The sequence below is a fragment of the Peromyscus maniculatus genome, chromosome 9, assembly GCF_049852395.1.
Source record: "Peromyscus maniculatus bairdii isolate BWxNUB_F1_BW_parent chromosome 9, HU_Pman_BW_mat_3.1, whole genome shotgun sequence".
NCBI classification, from domain to species: Eukaryota; Metazoa; Chordata; class Mammalia; order Rodentia; family Cricetidae; genus Peromyscus; species Peromyscus maniculatus.
The window spans coordinates 64,228,195-64,244,752 of NC_134860.1; the positions used below are offsets into that span (position 1 = coordinate 64,228,195).

Genomic DNA, 16,558 nt, shown 5'->3' on the forward strand with positions numbered 1-16,558 from the left:
AGGCTGTAGGTCCACAGTGATGGATGAGAGCCTGCCCTGCCTGTGAGTCGGGCTCAGTCAGGATTCTTATTTATTGAGAGCCAGCCTCACCCCAGAAGCAGCTGCTGTTGATGAGGCACATTTCAGTGTCTGGAGCCCTGCAGAGGCTTCCACAGAGCTCTGATCTCACGTGGTCCTTAGAAGTGTAAACAGACACCAAGAGGCGGTGAGGCTCAGAGAGCGCATGGGTCAATAGTTCTGCCCCTCACATGAAAGTCCATCATGCCGACAGGGAGGGGGTGCAAAGGTGAGGGCCAGAAAGGAGAGGATAAAAGGGCTGGTTATCTGCCAGCTGTGTTAACTGATTCAAGTTATCAAAGGGGAAGGCTGCATTTCGCAACGCCACGGCGAGTGTCCTGACTGCTCCTTCTGTGTTCCTGAGCCCAGCATTAGAACCTAATACACATGGTTCAAGCCCTAGCTAAGGTCGTGATCTTAGCTCTCCAAGGCTTGGGTTGATTCATCATCTGTCATATGGGACTTTGGAAGGACTGAAAGGGCTTCTGAATGTCTCGTATTGTGGTTCACCTATTTTGGATGAACACCTGGCAGTGATCATCCTCGTTGTCACTGTTCTGCAAACTGTCACACTGTATGTATCATAACTGTCTAGTTCGGGTCCGATGCCCTCACTACCCTGTGCGCCTCTCAAGGAATCAAGCTGTATCTCATTTCCATTTTGATTCTCACTGCCAAAGTAGGGCGAAGGAAGGTGCTCAGCAGAGGCTGGGTAGCTGGTGAAGGGAAGAGGAAGAAGAGGAAAAGAAGGAAGAAAGATGAGGCAAAGACTGTGAGACATGCCTCTGAATGACCACATGGTTTGGGACTTGTATTTTTTTTTTTTTTCCGTTTTTCGAGACAGGGTTTCTCTGTATAGCTTTGCGCCTTTTCCTGGAACTCACTTGGTAGTCCAGGCTGGCCTCGAACTCACAGAGATCTGCCTGCCTCTGCCTCCCGAGTGCTGGGATTAAAGGCGTGCGCCACCACCGCCCGGCCGGGACTTGTATTTTTCTGCTCACAATGAGGACACATACCCACCAGCCTGGTGGACTCACTTCAGAGATGAGCAGAGAAGTGAGCTTTGTCATACAGCCCGTGGAACAGGTTTGCTTTGCTGTCCCCAAAGCCATCCCTGGGTAGTGGGGGTCGGGGTGGAAGGATTCCAAGACTCTTGGGTTTTTTTTTCCTCCAAGTGTTCTCTGGTGTTGGCAGAATGAGAGCCCTAAGCTACAACTTGAGATGGGAGCGACATGAAGGGAACCCCTCAGCAGGAATCATCAGAATGACGAGTGTCCTTTCCAACCACCTCTCTTCTGGCTCTCTCTTCAACTTGAAACCACAGACTCCAGGAGGAGATGCCTTGTCTAGTTTTGTCTCCCGTTGTGATAAAAACACATCTACAAAAAGTAGCTGAATGGATGGAGGTTTATTTGGCTCACAATTCCAGGTTATACTCCAACATTGCAGGGAAGTCAAGAATGTAAGAACTGGAAACTGGAAACAGTCACATCACAGTCAAGGGCAGAGAGAAAAAAAAAACACATGCATGCTTTTTAGTGCTCTGCTGGCCTTCTCCACTCCTATACAGTCTAGCACCCAAACCTAGGGAATGGTGCCGCCCACAATGAGCATGCCCTACGGCCTCTGTGGCATGGCCTCTCTGGGGTTCCTCTGGCACAGCCGAGGGGATACCACCCAATGGAGGTCTTAGTATTTGCATGCCATCGTGACTCTCTGCTGTTCAGCCAATCAGAGGGAGAGGCATGGGGAGTCAGGCTCAGCGTGGCTCTGAAAGGACCCATGGTGTCAGCGGCCACCTGCCACTTTCTGGCTGCGCTGCCTCTTGCTCATCACAGCCACACTGAACTGACCACACCATTTCCCCGGCCAAGTCTCTCAAGCTGAGACATGTCAAGTGCCTCTGTCAAGGTCAGGTCCATTATAAATGGCAATACTGGGTGTGAAAATGCCAGATGCCAAACTCATGGAATTCTTTTCTCCATAATGTAACCACACCAGTTAAAAAAAATATGAAAATAAGATGCTAAAGATGTTTTTCCCCCGAAGGTACAAAGATGAGACTAAGGATAATGAAAGCTTGGTGACCATGGAAGTGCAGAGAAGCACTTTAAAAATGTGTTCTTTGCTGTACAATGCAATAAGAATAAATGAACCTCAACAGAAGATCAGCACAGTAAACCACGGTCCATCTCTGTCCTGAAGTGCTGGGTGGCCTTTCAGAAGAATGAGAGCCATCAGATGAAAAAGCAGTGTGAGCCAATTTACGTTATAGGCAGAGAGGTATACATCCATGTTACTACACTCATTCAGTTAAAAGCAAATTTGAGAAAATGCTGGAAAACGCCCAACTATGCCTGGCAGCTAGCTATGAGGAGCTCCGAGATGGGTGGGCAGAGATTTCACCTTGTACCTTCTGAAGCTCAGCTTCCTCTCCCTTTCCTCCTTTCTCCCTCCTTTCCTTCATAATGAAAAATAAAAACAAATAAAACCTCTATAAAATAAGCCATAAGCCATATCTAACATCCAGCTATCCCTGCAGGAGCTGTTGTGTTCTAGAGGTTAGGAGAGGTTTAACCCTTCAAGGTGGGAGGAATTCTTATCAGGCAGGCAGAACATCCTCCCCTGACCACTACCTACATCCTTTCTCATGTCGCCATGTTTTTTGTTTGTTTGTTTGTTTGTTTGTTTTGAGACAAAGCTTCTCTGTGTAGCTTTGCACCTTTTCCTGGAACTCACTCTGTAGACCAGGCTGGCCTTGAACTCACAGAGATCCGCCTGCCTCTGCCTCCCGAGTGCTGGGACTAAAGGTGTGCGCCACCACTGCCCCGCTAGCCTTGTTTATCTAGTCTTTAGTTTCTGGTTAAATCTATTTATTTATTTATTTATTTACAACACTGTGCAACACATATTTAATGGGAGTACATAAACACTGATGTCAAGTTACACCAGAAGTCCCCTGGGCCTTGCCTTTGAAATGACGGTTACAGTGGGAATGTGAAATGCCCCTCACCCCTAGACTTCTGTGTTTGAACACTTGATTCCTTGCTGACAGAATTGTTTTTGAGAGGTTTGAGGAGTCTTGGGGAGGTGGTACCTGTCAGATAGGGGTGGATCACATTCTGAGGGTTCCAAGATGTGACGAGGTTCCACCACACACATTTGGGCTGTCTGGTTAAATTTTAAAACAGAAGTGGCCTTACAGGCTTGAAATCTGCCTTAAGTACTTTGTGACTTCATACACACACACACACACACACACACACACACACACACACACACTCACACATGCAAACACACACTTATACACACACTCACACACACACACTCTCTCTCTCTCACACACACACACACTCACACACACACTTATACACACACATGCACACACACACTTACACACACACTCTCACACACACACACACTTATGCACACGCACACACTCACACATGCAAACACACACTTACACACACACACTCACACACACACACTTATGCGCACACACTTACACACACACACACACACACACACACACACACACACACACACACACACCCTGATACACCTGCACATGAAAATGGCTAAGTGTCAAACCTGGGACAAACTGCTGAGGTGCCTATTTAACATATTAAAGTGGACCTGGCCACCAGGTTCTTCCAGCATCCCTCAGTCCCTACCTGTTACAGGGTATGGCTGGCTCACATACCTGCCCTCTACCCTAAACTCTCCAGCCCAGGGCCTGGGCTGTTGTCCCCCCCCCCCCAGGCTCTTTCCTATATAATCCGACCATCTTGGTTACCCGCCCTTTTTGTACCTTTGGCCTCCTGGCTGCTGCACCTGGTTCTCCTCTCTCCCATTCCCATTCTCCCTTTCCCTCCCCACCAGCTCCTCACAGAGCTCAGGGTCATGTCCATGCTGAACTCTCCCATATATCTCTCCTTCTGGCTATGCTCTTCCTTTATCTACAATAAACTTTCTCTTCTGCCATACCTAGGAGCAGTCATGTCCTTTCCTTCCTCCTTTTTTTTTTTTTTTTTTTTTTTTTTTCCGAGACAGGGTTTCTCTGTGTAGCTTTGCGCCTTTCCTGGAACTCACTTGGTAGCCCAGGCTGGCCTCGAACTCACAGAGATCTGCCTGGCTCTGCCTCCCGAGTGCTGGGATTAAAGGCGTGCGCCACCACCGCCCAGCTTCTTCCTTCTTCTCCTTCTTTTTTTCATTCATCCGGTGCTGAAACCCAGAAGTGGCTTAAATGAGTTTCCTCTCCAAGGAACTCTGAACCAAGCCGCTGATCTGACTCTCCTAAGGTATGTGCGGATCATTTGATTCTGCCGGCTTTGCCTGCCACCCACCAAATTTGATTCCAGAGTCTGCCTCTTCAGGCACTTCTTCCCTCCACCTTACCTACCCCCCTGTCTCTCCTCTCCTACTCACTGTCCTTTCTCCCTCCTAAGCCCCTTTGGGCTGCCTGCCACATGAGCATGCTCCCTGCAGTGCCTGAGATGAATGCTAAGCGGAGCTGGTGGCAGCGCACGGGTCACAACAGGACCCAGGATTAGTTTTAGAGCTTTATTGGTGGGGGGAACGGGGACAAGAGAACCAGGCCTGGGGAGGAAAACATGTGCAGAGAGAGGGAAGATTGGGGTGGGGGGGGGGGAGAGCACAATAGTGGGGGGGGGTCTGAGTCACAGCTCTTTAAGGCACAGATGGATTTACAGAGCCACACCAGGTATGCGCAGTTTGTGTGACCACGCCGCCGCCGCACGTGCGCAAGACCCTTTGCTTAACTCCTGATCTGCGCATGTGCGGTCATTCAGCTAGCGTGAGGGCAGAATCCTAACAATGCCCTTTGGGGCCCTACTATGTGGGCGACACTTGCACCTCTCCAGCCGTTCTGTCCTCGACCTGATCTAGCCGCTTGCCTCTCCCCTTCTGCTGGGTGGGTGTCACTATGGAGCACCCTGCTTTGTCCCGTTTGACTCTGAAAGCCACGTCAGTGTGCCAGGAAGCCTCCTCTCCCTACTGGGCTCCTATCACGTGGAAAGGGATACCTCTCCTCTGTGGTTTGGAACATTTCTCCCTGACAAGTCTCAGTCCACTTGGGATACCCCAGACTGAAATTCTTATTACCACGACACTTAGCCAGTTTGCTCCCTCGTGGTGGCTCCTCAGCACCTCTCTGGAACTTCCTCGCCTTCTCTTAGGAGCTGCCTATAGGCTCCTAGGTCTGTGACCTTTCCTTGCCCCTTCCCCTTGGAGCTACCAGTAGCGAACTTCTGCCCTCCGGGGTTCTCCCATTGTGCTGTTAGCCTGTATTTAAGACCTCCTCCCTCCTTCAATAAACGACATTCGGCATTAAATAAAACAAAACAAAAACCAAAAAAAAAAAAAAAAAAAAATCCAAAACTCATGTGCCTCCCCATGGGAGGCCTTGCCTTCTTGTGTGTGGGGAATGGGGGATTGGTTGGGAGGGAGGCTGGGGGGGGTGGAAGGAGGGAAGAGGGGGACCTTTAATTGGTGTGTAAAATGAATGAAAATTTTTTCTTAATAAAAAAATCCAACAACAACAAAAAAGAAATCATTGCTCTATATTCCTTTCTTCTCCATCTTGAGATAATGTCTAATCTTTCTTTCTCTGTGAATTGTATATTCTATATATTTCATGTAATACAATTCTATAGTATTTGTCCTTTTTTTGGCCGAGCGGCAGTGGCACACACCTTTAATCCAGGAAGTAGTGTGGCTCATGCCCCCCCTCCCCCAGCTGAGGATCGAACCCAGGGCCTTGTGCTTGCTAGGCAAGCACACTACCGCCGAGCTAAATCCCCAACCCCTGTCCTTTTTTTAAATGTAAAAACATTTTATGTACAGCTGCAGGAAAAATAATACACTGATAGCTTAAACTTAAAAACAGGTTATAATTCAAAAGTCCAGGGTTATTTGAAACTGGAAAATATTTTCTCTGGTGAAAATGATAACATTTCCCAATAAGCCCTTTTAAGCCAAGTAATAGCTGAATTACAAATATAAATATTGATTAGATTCTGGGATACAGAAGTAACCTATCTTCATCTGGTTCAGAGAGCTATGTTTTACTTAAGTTGTGTAAGTGAAATTCTTATTCAAATTCCCCTTCACTGTTTGATTTATAGCAGATATTTTTCTATAGCCTTCCCTCCTGAAAGTACAGCCAGCATATTCTTTCCATCAGCTTGATACGGTAATATTCTTACCTAATAGTGAAATGTTTCAGTAAATCTTGCCCAGTGATTGGGCAAAACCAAAACTTATTATTATAAGCCACAGTCATCCTAGGGTCCTCCCTGCTAGGTAGCCTCCCTGGTTCTATGGGTTGCAGTCTGGCTGTCCTTTGCTTTATATCTAGTATCCACTTATGAGTGAGTACATACCATGTTTGTCTTTCTGAGTCTGGGTTACCTCACTCAGGATGATATTTTCTAGTTCCATCCATCTGCCTGCAAAGTTTGTGATGTTATTGTTTTTTTCTGCTGACTCAGATTTTCTTAAAGCCTTGCTGTCTTACTGGAAATGGCTTGGTATAGATTGATGGCCAGAGATGACAGGATTCCAAATTCTCACAGATTGTAACAACTTTTGCCACAGCATAAACAAATGATCCCAGATTCTCTTATCTCTAAGGTTTTACAACTTTCCACTCTTAAGTCTTTTATCTCTATGATTTCTCGGTGCTCTGCTCTCAAGAAATCTTTTTTTCTTTTCTTTTCTTTTCTTTTTTTTTTTTTTTTTTTTTTTTTTTTTGAGACAAGATTTCTCTGTGTAGCTTTGGAACCTGTCCTGGAACTCACTCTGTAGGCTAGGCTGGCCTTGAACTCACAGAGATCCACCTGGCTCTGCCTCCCAGTGCTGGGATTAAAGGCGTGCGCCGCCGCCGCCGCCGCCGCCGCCGCCGCCGCCGCCGCCGCCGCCGCCGCCGCCACCACCACCACCACCGCCACCACCACCACCACCACCGCTACCACCACCCAGCTTCAAGAAATCTTTTAAGACTGTAAATAGTCTTTATCTCAGAATTAATTTGTAAATTCATTAGGTGTGGTTAAAGAATCTATAAAATCTGTGACAAAATTTGGCTTTAAACTTATAACAAAAAGCTTATAGTTAAAACCTATAGTGGGAATTTAAATTTGCTACAACATCCCATATATGTGACTGAACTCTTATCGAGAATATACTGAATATGTAGCTTAGATTCAACTCGTTTAGGAAAACAGATAATTTAAATAGCAACCGTGTGGCTCTCCTCCATCTTGGCTGATGACCTTCAAGATGTAAGCAGCCACATGTCTGACAACCATCTTTACTAAGGTTAAATAGTACATACCACGTGGCTTCACATGCCACATGATGCAACAACCGTAAAACTTCTTAATCCTAATGAGCTCCCTGTTTATCATTGTATCTTTTTCTAGACTACAGTAGCCCCAACAAGTCTCAAATATTTTGGATTAGTATGGATTTTTGTATGATGATAAAAATTTAAGGTTATATTTGCTACAATATATATATATATATATATATGTATATATATATATATATATATATTACAGTATGATTCAACTTTGATGTACAATGTCCTCTATATGATGATAAACTTGTAAGGTTATAAAGGTCTATTCAGATTAACAAAAGATGGTTTATGTCTTTGCTAAATGTTTAACACCAAGCTGCTAGAAAATTTAGATAAGTAACATATGTTTGATAAATAAGGTATGTTTGATAATCAAGATTTATAAATTTCTAAGGTTTACTCTGGTTCACAGTACTATTTGTCTAGCTTTGTCTTTGCTCACTTTAAGCTTTAGCTATTTGGAAAAACTAAGACATAAGCCCACCCCTCCCCCCCCCAAAAAGCCAAAAAAACCCATAAAAATAAAAACAAAACAAAACCCTGCAATATTCTATAATCATATGTCTGGTTCTCCAAGAAAGTCCTTTCCCCAAGGTGAGGCATTTAGACAAATGTCCCCATTCCCTCAGGGCCTTGAAGAAAGTTTCTGCTTGCTAAAGAGCCATTTTCTCATTTCTGGCAAGAGGAACTTGTAACTCTTTCATGAATGTATGACTGTGCTTCCTATTTACTTGTGAAGGTCAATGCTAGTCTCTAGGCTCCCCCAGTCCTTTTTCACAACTACCCTACCCCAGCTCACAATACCCCTTCTCCTATTCCCATCGAACCCTGATAATCTTTCCCTTGTCACTTCTTGATTTCCAAGGAGACAGCCTTGGCAGTTTGGAATAAACTTTTTCCCTTTTCACCCATGAAGTGGCTGGTTTGATTTCTTTACGTGATCCCATTATCATTCATAGCACGATTTAAAAGAATCGGTAAAGTAGTCAGTTTCCTTATGGACTGTATCTATGATTTAAAGTTTTATTTTGATACCAAAAGAGCTTCAATTCAAAATTTGTTATTTTTAAGGGAGAAAGCTGCAAAACTCTAACCTTATATAAGCTGCTAACCAACTGTTAAGCATAATTAAGACATGCAAGTTAATGGTCAGTCACCTTATAAATGATCAAATTCTTTAATGTGTTCAGAACTATACTTGTAGTCATCCTAAGTACTAATGTAATTAACTACAGGAATAAGGTTTATTTAGCCTCCTGTATATGTTTTCAAAGTTCAGCCTAAAACAAGTAACTGAATCAGGTATACTTAACAGATAGGTACTCCTCAAACTCTTCAGAGATCTGCGGAAATGGCATTTAAAAACGTTTTTTTTTCTTTCATTTTTCTTTATTAAGACAATTTCTACTCACTCCACATACAGATCCCCCCTCCTCTCTCCTCCCACCCCCAGCCCTCTTTCCCAAGCCACCCTGCATCCCCACATCCCCCAAATCGAGGTCTCCGATGAGCTCCCAGAATCCAATTAATGAGAGAGAGGAGAGATACTGCAGGCGAGGGATGTCAATGGTGGCTGTGGAGCCCCCATGGGACTGGACTAGGCCCTCTGGATATGGAAGATGGTTATTCGGCATTTAAAAAACCTTTAAGGCTTTTTTCCTTTGGCCCCCACCTCTAGCCCCAGGCTGCAGTACCAATCTCCCAGCGCAACCCCTCCCCCTCCCGCCCCAGGTGCCCTCCAGGCCAGGGGCTTCCCGGGATCCCTTTGGCTCCCCTCCCCAGGTGCTCTGGCGTCCCAGTTGCCCCCACCTGGGGTTCCCAGAATCACTACCAGGGACCCCTGAGGAGTGTCGGCTATGGAAGGGCCCAGCCTCACCGACGCGACCTGCAGCCCCCTGACCAGGGCAGGCTCCCCTCTTAGATTTGTAAGTCTATGGCCACAGACATGGGCTGCTTGCCTCCCAGCTTCCCCAGGATCCCCTCGGAGGACTCCTGGGCTTTCTGAACACCCGAGAGGCCTTCAGTGCTCCCTGAAGTGCTCCCTCCAGTCATCCCCTTTAGCTTCGCTCTCCTGGTTCAAGCACTTCTGGCCTCATGGCTGTTACATGGGACTCCCCGAGGCTTGGGGTGGCCCTGGGCCGGTGGGATGGGAGAAACAGTGACCAGAGAAGAGGGGGGCCCTGTGGGCACATTGCCTGGGTGGTGTGTGAGAGGCCGTATGCGTGGCAAGAGAGGACCGTCCAGCCTCCACCCAGACCGCCTGCTAGTTATGGCCCAGCACCTCCCATCTTCCCTTTTTCATTCTCCTGTCTGCCTCTTTTCCGGGAGCCTTGCCCACATCCACACCTGCCTCATCCCCCTGCCTCCGCTGGGGCTGGCTGCTCTTCCTTACCAGCTCTCCTTCCTTTTCTCTCTCTGGTTCGTTCTTGGCTTTCTCTCCAACTGCCAGCCGATCGGGTCAGGCAAGTCCGTCCCGTCCTGAGAGCCCCAGCGCCCCCTTCGACCTCTAACCAGATTCCTCCTACTCCTCGGAGACCTCCCATACCAAGCCTGCCTGGACAGCTGTTCTGTGACTTGACATCGGCTCCCCCGGCCCCAAAGCCTGTCCCCTTCATCTGCGACTTAGTCTGTTGTAGTGGTGAGCTGACACATCCAGATGTGATGTTGGTGAGAACTTGTGCCCCTCTGTGGTATCACTCCTGCGACATTTTATAAATATTATAGATAGGGCTGGAGAGATGGCTCAGCAGTTAAGAGCATCTGGCTGCTCTTCCAGAGGTCCTGAGTTCAATGGTGGCTCACAATCATCTGTAATGAGATCTGGTGCCCTCTTCTGGTCTTCAGGCATACATGCAGACAGAACACTGTAGACATAATAACTAAATTTAAAAATATAGATACACATATATATGGCTGAAAAATTTTTTAAGGCTTTTTATGATAGAGAGACATGCCAGCTCCTGGCAGCACCCCCATCTCTTCAAGAGAAGATGATGTGCAGAGAATTCCACCTGGTGCTTGCTTTAAATGAGGCAAAGCGAGCTACTGGGTGAAAAACTGTCCTTCACGTCTGCCAGGACCCTGTCCAGACTGTGGACAAGCAGGACACTGGGGAGTTGACTGCCCTGCTTTGCCTAGACAAGGTAGGTGGGTCCCATTCAAGTTTCTACTCCACAGGAAAGTCTGCCCGATCTTCTGGACCTGGCAGCCAAAGATGGATGCTGCCCCCAAGGACCACGGAGGGACCTAGAGGGATTGTCCAGGTAGTGGTAAGTCTCTCATTTTTAATAGATTTGGAAGCTGCTCGGTCTTACTCAGGTGGAACGTATCCTTCTCTAATCTCCGGCACTAATGACTGGGTTAGTGAGCTTTGTCAATGTAACAGCAGCAACCAAGGCTTCGGCTGCCTTCTCAGTTCTCGTCATGTGTAAAAATCAGGGCACAGGCCTCACTTTCCTAGAGCTACTACTAGGTCTAGACATAGTTTACCTTACTACTGGGGGGTGGGGTGGGGGTGGGGGTGGGGGAGAGAGAGAGAGAGAGAGAGAGAGAGAGAGAGAGAGAGAGAGAGAGAGAATGACTCACAAAGGAAGTTTCAAAGTAGCTTGACTATTCCTTTCTTTAAAGTAACTCGCTTTACAATGAGTGCTGTCAGTAATCAACCACTTGACTTGTGTCTCATGGTAAATAATTGGGGGAAAATGCTTCAGATTTCTTTCATTCACCACGCTATTGTTATAATAAGACTTCAAAAGTTCAGAGCTTTAGCATTAATCAATGGGGTTTTGATAAGCTATTAATCTAGCTCTGGTAAGCACTGACTGCTATTATCATAGTCACAAGCTCAAGATTTTACATTTCCTCTGGTTGTCTTTTTTTGTTGTTTTGTTTTTCGAGACAGGGTTTCTTTGTGTAACAGCTCTGGCTGTCCTGAAACTTGCTCTGTAGACCAGGCTGGCCTTGAACTCATAGAAATCCGCCTGCCTCTGCCTCCCAAGTGCTGGGATTAAAGGCGTGCGCTGCCACCACTGCCCACTGGTTGTCTTCTTTTTGTTGTTGTTTTTTGTTTTTTTGAGACAGGGTTTCTCTGTGTGGTTTTGGTGCCTGTCCTGGATCTCGCTCTGTAGACCAGGCTGGCCTCAAACTCACAGAGATCTTCCTGGCTCTGGCTCTCGAGTGCTGGGATTAAAGGTGTGCGCCATCACCACCCGGCTCTGGTTGTCTTCTAAGTGTAGATTTAAAAGTGCTTTTCATTGTGCTAAAAACATCTAATCTATGCACATCAAGTCTTCTGGATAAAGGAAAATGTGTTCATGCTTTTAACCAGTCATTTTTTGGTTCCCAAGCTTTTTTTTTTTTCTTTTTTCTTTTTTCTTTCCAGAGCTGAGGACCGAACCCAGGGCCTTGCGCTTGCTAGGCAAGCGCTCAACCGGCAAGCTTTTTACTATGACTCAAAGGCATGAGTCTGTTGCCTTTTCTATGATGTGGATTTCAGTACACATTACAAACAGTGGTGATGCTAACATATCTAAAACAATCTTTTTGTAATTCTTGCCTGGTGGTAGCGGGGGCACACGCCTTTATCCTAGAACTCGGGAGGCAGAGGCAGGTGGATCTCTGAGTTGGAGGCCAGCCTGGTCTACAGAGTGAGTTCTAGGACAGCCAGGGCTACACAGAGAAACCCTGTCTCCAAAAACAAAAACAGTCAAACAAAAAACAATTTTTGTAAGTTTCAGGGATTCTACTCTCAGCTAACAGCACCATGGGCCTAAAACTATCAATTGTACAACCAAGAAAAAAATTTCCCCCTAAACTCCTTAGCTTTACCTTCTGCCCTTAGCGTACATATGTTCCCGCAGATTTCCAGTCAAAGACTTCAAACTGCTCTGACCGCTGCCAGCACTTTCTTAGCCCCAGAAAGTCCTGCAGAGCCTAGACAGCAAGATAAATAGTCTGCTCTTACCGGACTGGGCCAACATTCCAACTTTTTAGGTTCCCAACAACAACGCCCCAATGTCAGCAGGAGGTAGTCATGGATGATTATGTTGCCCCTTATCATTCATTTGTTATCAACAAAAGTTTGGGATGTTAAGTTTCAAACCCAGGACAAATGGCTGGACCTGGCTGCCGGGTTCTCCCAGCATCCCTCAGTCCCTACCCTGAACTCTCCAGCCCAGGGGCTGGGCTGCCCTTCCCTCAGAGGCTCTTCCCTGTGTAATTCAACCGTTTGGATAGCAGCCCCTCTTGTAACTTTGGCCTCCTGGCGGCTGCACCTGGTTCCCCTCTTTCCTCCCCCTCCCCTCTCCTCACATGGCCCAGCTCAGTCTGGTTGTGTCCGTTGTATTTTACAAGCAGCAGGAAGGAGTCACATCATACAACAGAGCCCCAGTGGGAGGTTTATTGAGGGAAGGGGCAGAGAAGGGGGCAGAGACCTGTCTTTCAGGATGAGAGCGAAGGAAGAGAAAGAAAGAGACAGGAGGTGGGTAAGGTCTGACTTTTATAAGGAACATAGCGAATGTACACAGGGGGCGCTCTTAAGGGCAGACCAGTACAGATGCCTAAATGCCAGCATCCCTACCTTTTGTTTATTATAAAAAGGTGAGGAGTTAGAAAGGGGTAGCAGGTGAGGCGCGGATGAGGGTACCGTGTTCTCAAGACTGCTTCCTGCTGGCCTGGGGTGTGTGTGTCAATCATCTTTGGGGGACCTGAGAAAACTAGGGTACTAGCCATGCCCCTTGGGTAGCTGGCTGTTTCACTTTGCTGTCCAGGCTCTGTGGAACCATCTGGCACCTGCTTGGACCTGGCAAGATGTTGTTTGAGGTGGATCCAAGTCGACTCTGGAGCTCACAAGACATCATAATGAGGTCACCAGCCAAGATGGAGGAGAGCCACATGGTTGCTCTATAAAACATGTTTTTCTAGACATTAGTTACATACGCATACACACAGAATTAAACCCAGCTTACATTTACACATACAAGGTTAAATCCAAATCATGTACACACACACACACACACACACACACACACACACACACACACACACACATTAAACAAGAGTTGAATAAGTTAAAATAAAAGGTGTGTGCTGAGCCAGATGAAGCTGGCTTCTCCATCTCTGACTCACCTGCACATTGCAGCAAACAGACAGGACATTGAGAGAGAGAGAGAGAGAGAGAGAGAGAGAGAGAGAGAGAGAGAGAGAGAGAGAGAGACAGACACAAGCAGCTCTCAGAGCAAAGAAAAAGAAAGTGGAGAATTCTTTCTTGATTCCCCAACTGCCTGGTCCAAGAAATACTGAGGCCAGTCTCAAATCCAGGGGAATGGTCAGATGTAGGCCCCGGACCCCCATTTTGAGTAACTGCCGCCTTGCTTGCTGACCTTGACCAACCTTGACCAGATGTCCTCCCTATACTGATTCCCTGCCGATTTCCTTCTTCCTGAATGCTCACAAGAGGTTGTTTGTGTATCCTGCATTTGGTGTAAACAGCTTAGATGCAAGAATGTAGAACATTGGATAGCGAACTTCTGCCCTCCGGGGATCCTCCATTGTGCTGTAAGCCTGTATTTAAGGTTTCCTCCCTCCTACAATAAACAGCATTCGGCATTCTGCTGGGGTGAATGACCTGATGTTTCTTCTATTTTTTAATCCACAGCCCCTCGCTCGGACATGGTGAACAGGTGGTGGTAGTGTGGGCGCTACCTCAACAGTCAGAGGCAGGTAGCCCCACCAGAGACCCAATTGTTGGTACTGAATGGAAGGCAAATCTGTTGGTGAATAAGAAGGCAGATTAGTTGTGGGTGGAAGAGAGCAGATCTGCTGTGGGGTGGAGCGGGCGGGCGGGCGAGGTCCCAGCATGAAGTGGATGCCCTGTCAAGGTATGCCGCTAAACAAACATGCCACACACACACAACAGAGTTGGTGCAAGACGTTTATCAGGAAGGGCAGAGCGAAAGAGTGAGAGAGTGAAGGAGTGAAAGACCGCGTTGGAGTGGGGACTCGGGAGAGGCAGGCAGATGAGAGGGAAGAGAAGCAAAAGAGAAAAGAAGAGGCAAGAGAGGGAATTGGAGGTAAGGAGAGGAATAAGAGGCAAGAGACGAGGCAAAGAGAATGTTGGGCTCTGCCTGGCGGGCACTTTTGAAGGGTGCACATGCCGTGGAAAAGGATCGGGCGACAGGTGAGGATGTAACTGCTTTAGCAGAGACTGGGCAGGGGAAACGCAGCTTAACAGGGAGGCACAGACGCAGGCTTCGTAGCTAGCAGGAGCTGAGTAGAGCAGGAAGAAGGAACAGAGAGAAGGGCTTGGAGAAAGCTTGAGAACAGGGTACCCCCGTCCATCTATCGGATTGCTGGCAGAAGTTGGAAAGGTCCTGTGAAATATCGGGGTATGGGGTGCGGGTAAGTGGCCATTTGAGTTGTTATCTAAGGGGTATTGGGGCAAAGGCGGATAAGTTTAGCCCTTAAGTCAGGTGGTAGGTATGGTGGTAGGCCAATTTTCTATGAGTGGGGTAGAGAAGATCCAAGGGCTGGAATCACTAGCGTCCTAGAAATTCAGTGAGGACTGAGAGGGAGGCACAGGCTGCTCAGTGGATCATCATCCAAAAAAGCAGGGGCGGATGGGTTAAGAGCCCGAGTGAGACACAGTCGCCTGCTATCAGGACTTCGAGAAAAAGCCAGAAGGTGAGGACTGCGCTCGAGAAACGAAGCCTCACTCGTGGGAAATGGCCAGAAGTGAAGAAGGGGGGCGTACCAATCGTCGGTGTTGGATGGAGAGTCCCAGGGATCCCTTAGGTGGGAAAGTCGGGCTGTCACGTGTGGACCAGGTTTCAGGGTCCCGGCAGGTCTCAGACTGCTGGGAGAGCCTATCCGCGTCATAGCACCGTAGGTTGTATTTTAAAAGTGGCAGGAAGGAGTCACGCCATACAACAGGGCCCGTGTGGGAGGTTTATTGAGGGGAGGGGAGAGAAGGGGCAGAGAAGGGGGTAGAGACCGGTCCCTGGGGACGAGAGCGAAGGAAGAGAAAGAGAAAGAGACAGGGGTGGGCAAGGCCCGCCTTTTCTAAGGAACTGCAGCGAATGCGCACAGGGGGTGCTCTTAGTGGTTGCAGCTGAGGATGTACCCTGTCAGGACCCTAAGGGCAGGCCGGTACAGATGCCTGAATGGGAACAGTGTCTACTCTGGATTCTCCCAGATATCCCTGTTCCTTCCCTCGGGCTATGTCCTCTCATACATCTGTAATAGACTTTCTCCTCCACCACAGCTAGGAGCAGCCAGGTCCTTTCTTATTTCTTTTTTTCATTCAGACATGCCACCCATTCTTCCTCAAAGAACTAAAAATACACATACATGAAATGTTACCAACAGGCGAAGAGGAGCTAGCGTTGGGAGGTAGAGGGGGGGACCTGAAGCTGTCCCCAGGCTAAGCGAGGACATTGAGCATCTTAACACTTCAGCAACAGAACCTGCTACGCCAAAAGTGACACAGGCGGTCTCCTTGCTTTGCAGCCAGAGACCTGGCCGCCGCTTCCCTTCCTGACACGGTATGTGCAAAAAGTTGGCTTTTCTCTTCTTGAGAAGAAAAGGGGTCCCATTTTTATGTTTATCGGATGAAGCAAATCTGTAGGCTAAGACAGTAAATTCTCCGGGTAGGACTCTAGGGCAATGACTGAGCTGGGTCGGAGCCTGATCTCACTCTTGTCCCAGCAAATGGCAGCAGGCCATGCGGATGGCTGGGAGGAGGGAGGTATGAAGGAGGGACCTGAGAGTTGTCGCTTATCACCTATTTGAGACTCTCCTGGGACATCAAACTTTTGCAGGTAAGGCAACAGCTGCGGATAAGAAGTCTGTCTCTTTACCCACTGGTTTCTTCAGCGACAGAGTAGTGGGCAGGCCAGCAGTAAGCCTTGTGGGTAGGCTCCCCTCAGCCCAGTTATAAGCCCACAGGACCACTCTCAGCTGGGGAGTGGACTCACCCTAGTCTCCTTTCTGTGGTCAGGTGGCTCATTTGAGCATCTAAGGAAGCCCCTGCCGGGATGCTTTGTGCCTGAGAACAAAGCCCTCTCCCAGCTCTCACTACAGATAAGCCAGCTGCTGCACCAGAACGACAGACTCTCTGAT

At 47.7% G+C, this 16,558-nt stretch overlaps 1 long non-coding RNA gene across 1 annotated transcript; it reads left to right on the top strand.

The window, feature by feature from the left end:
- Positions 1-13,857: 13,857 nt before the first annotated feature.
- On the top strand, positions 13,858-16,558 carry LOC143267411 (uncharacterized). Its single transcript, XR_013042495.1, has 4 exons — positions 13,858-13,996; positions 14,097-14,161; positions 15,951-15,981; positions 16,437-16,558. It is a non-coding gene; the product is annotated as an uncharacterized LOC143267411 (long non-coding RNA).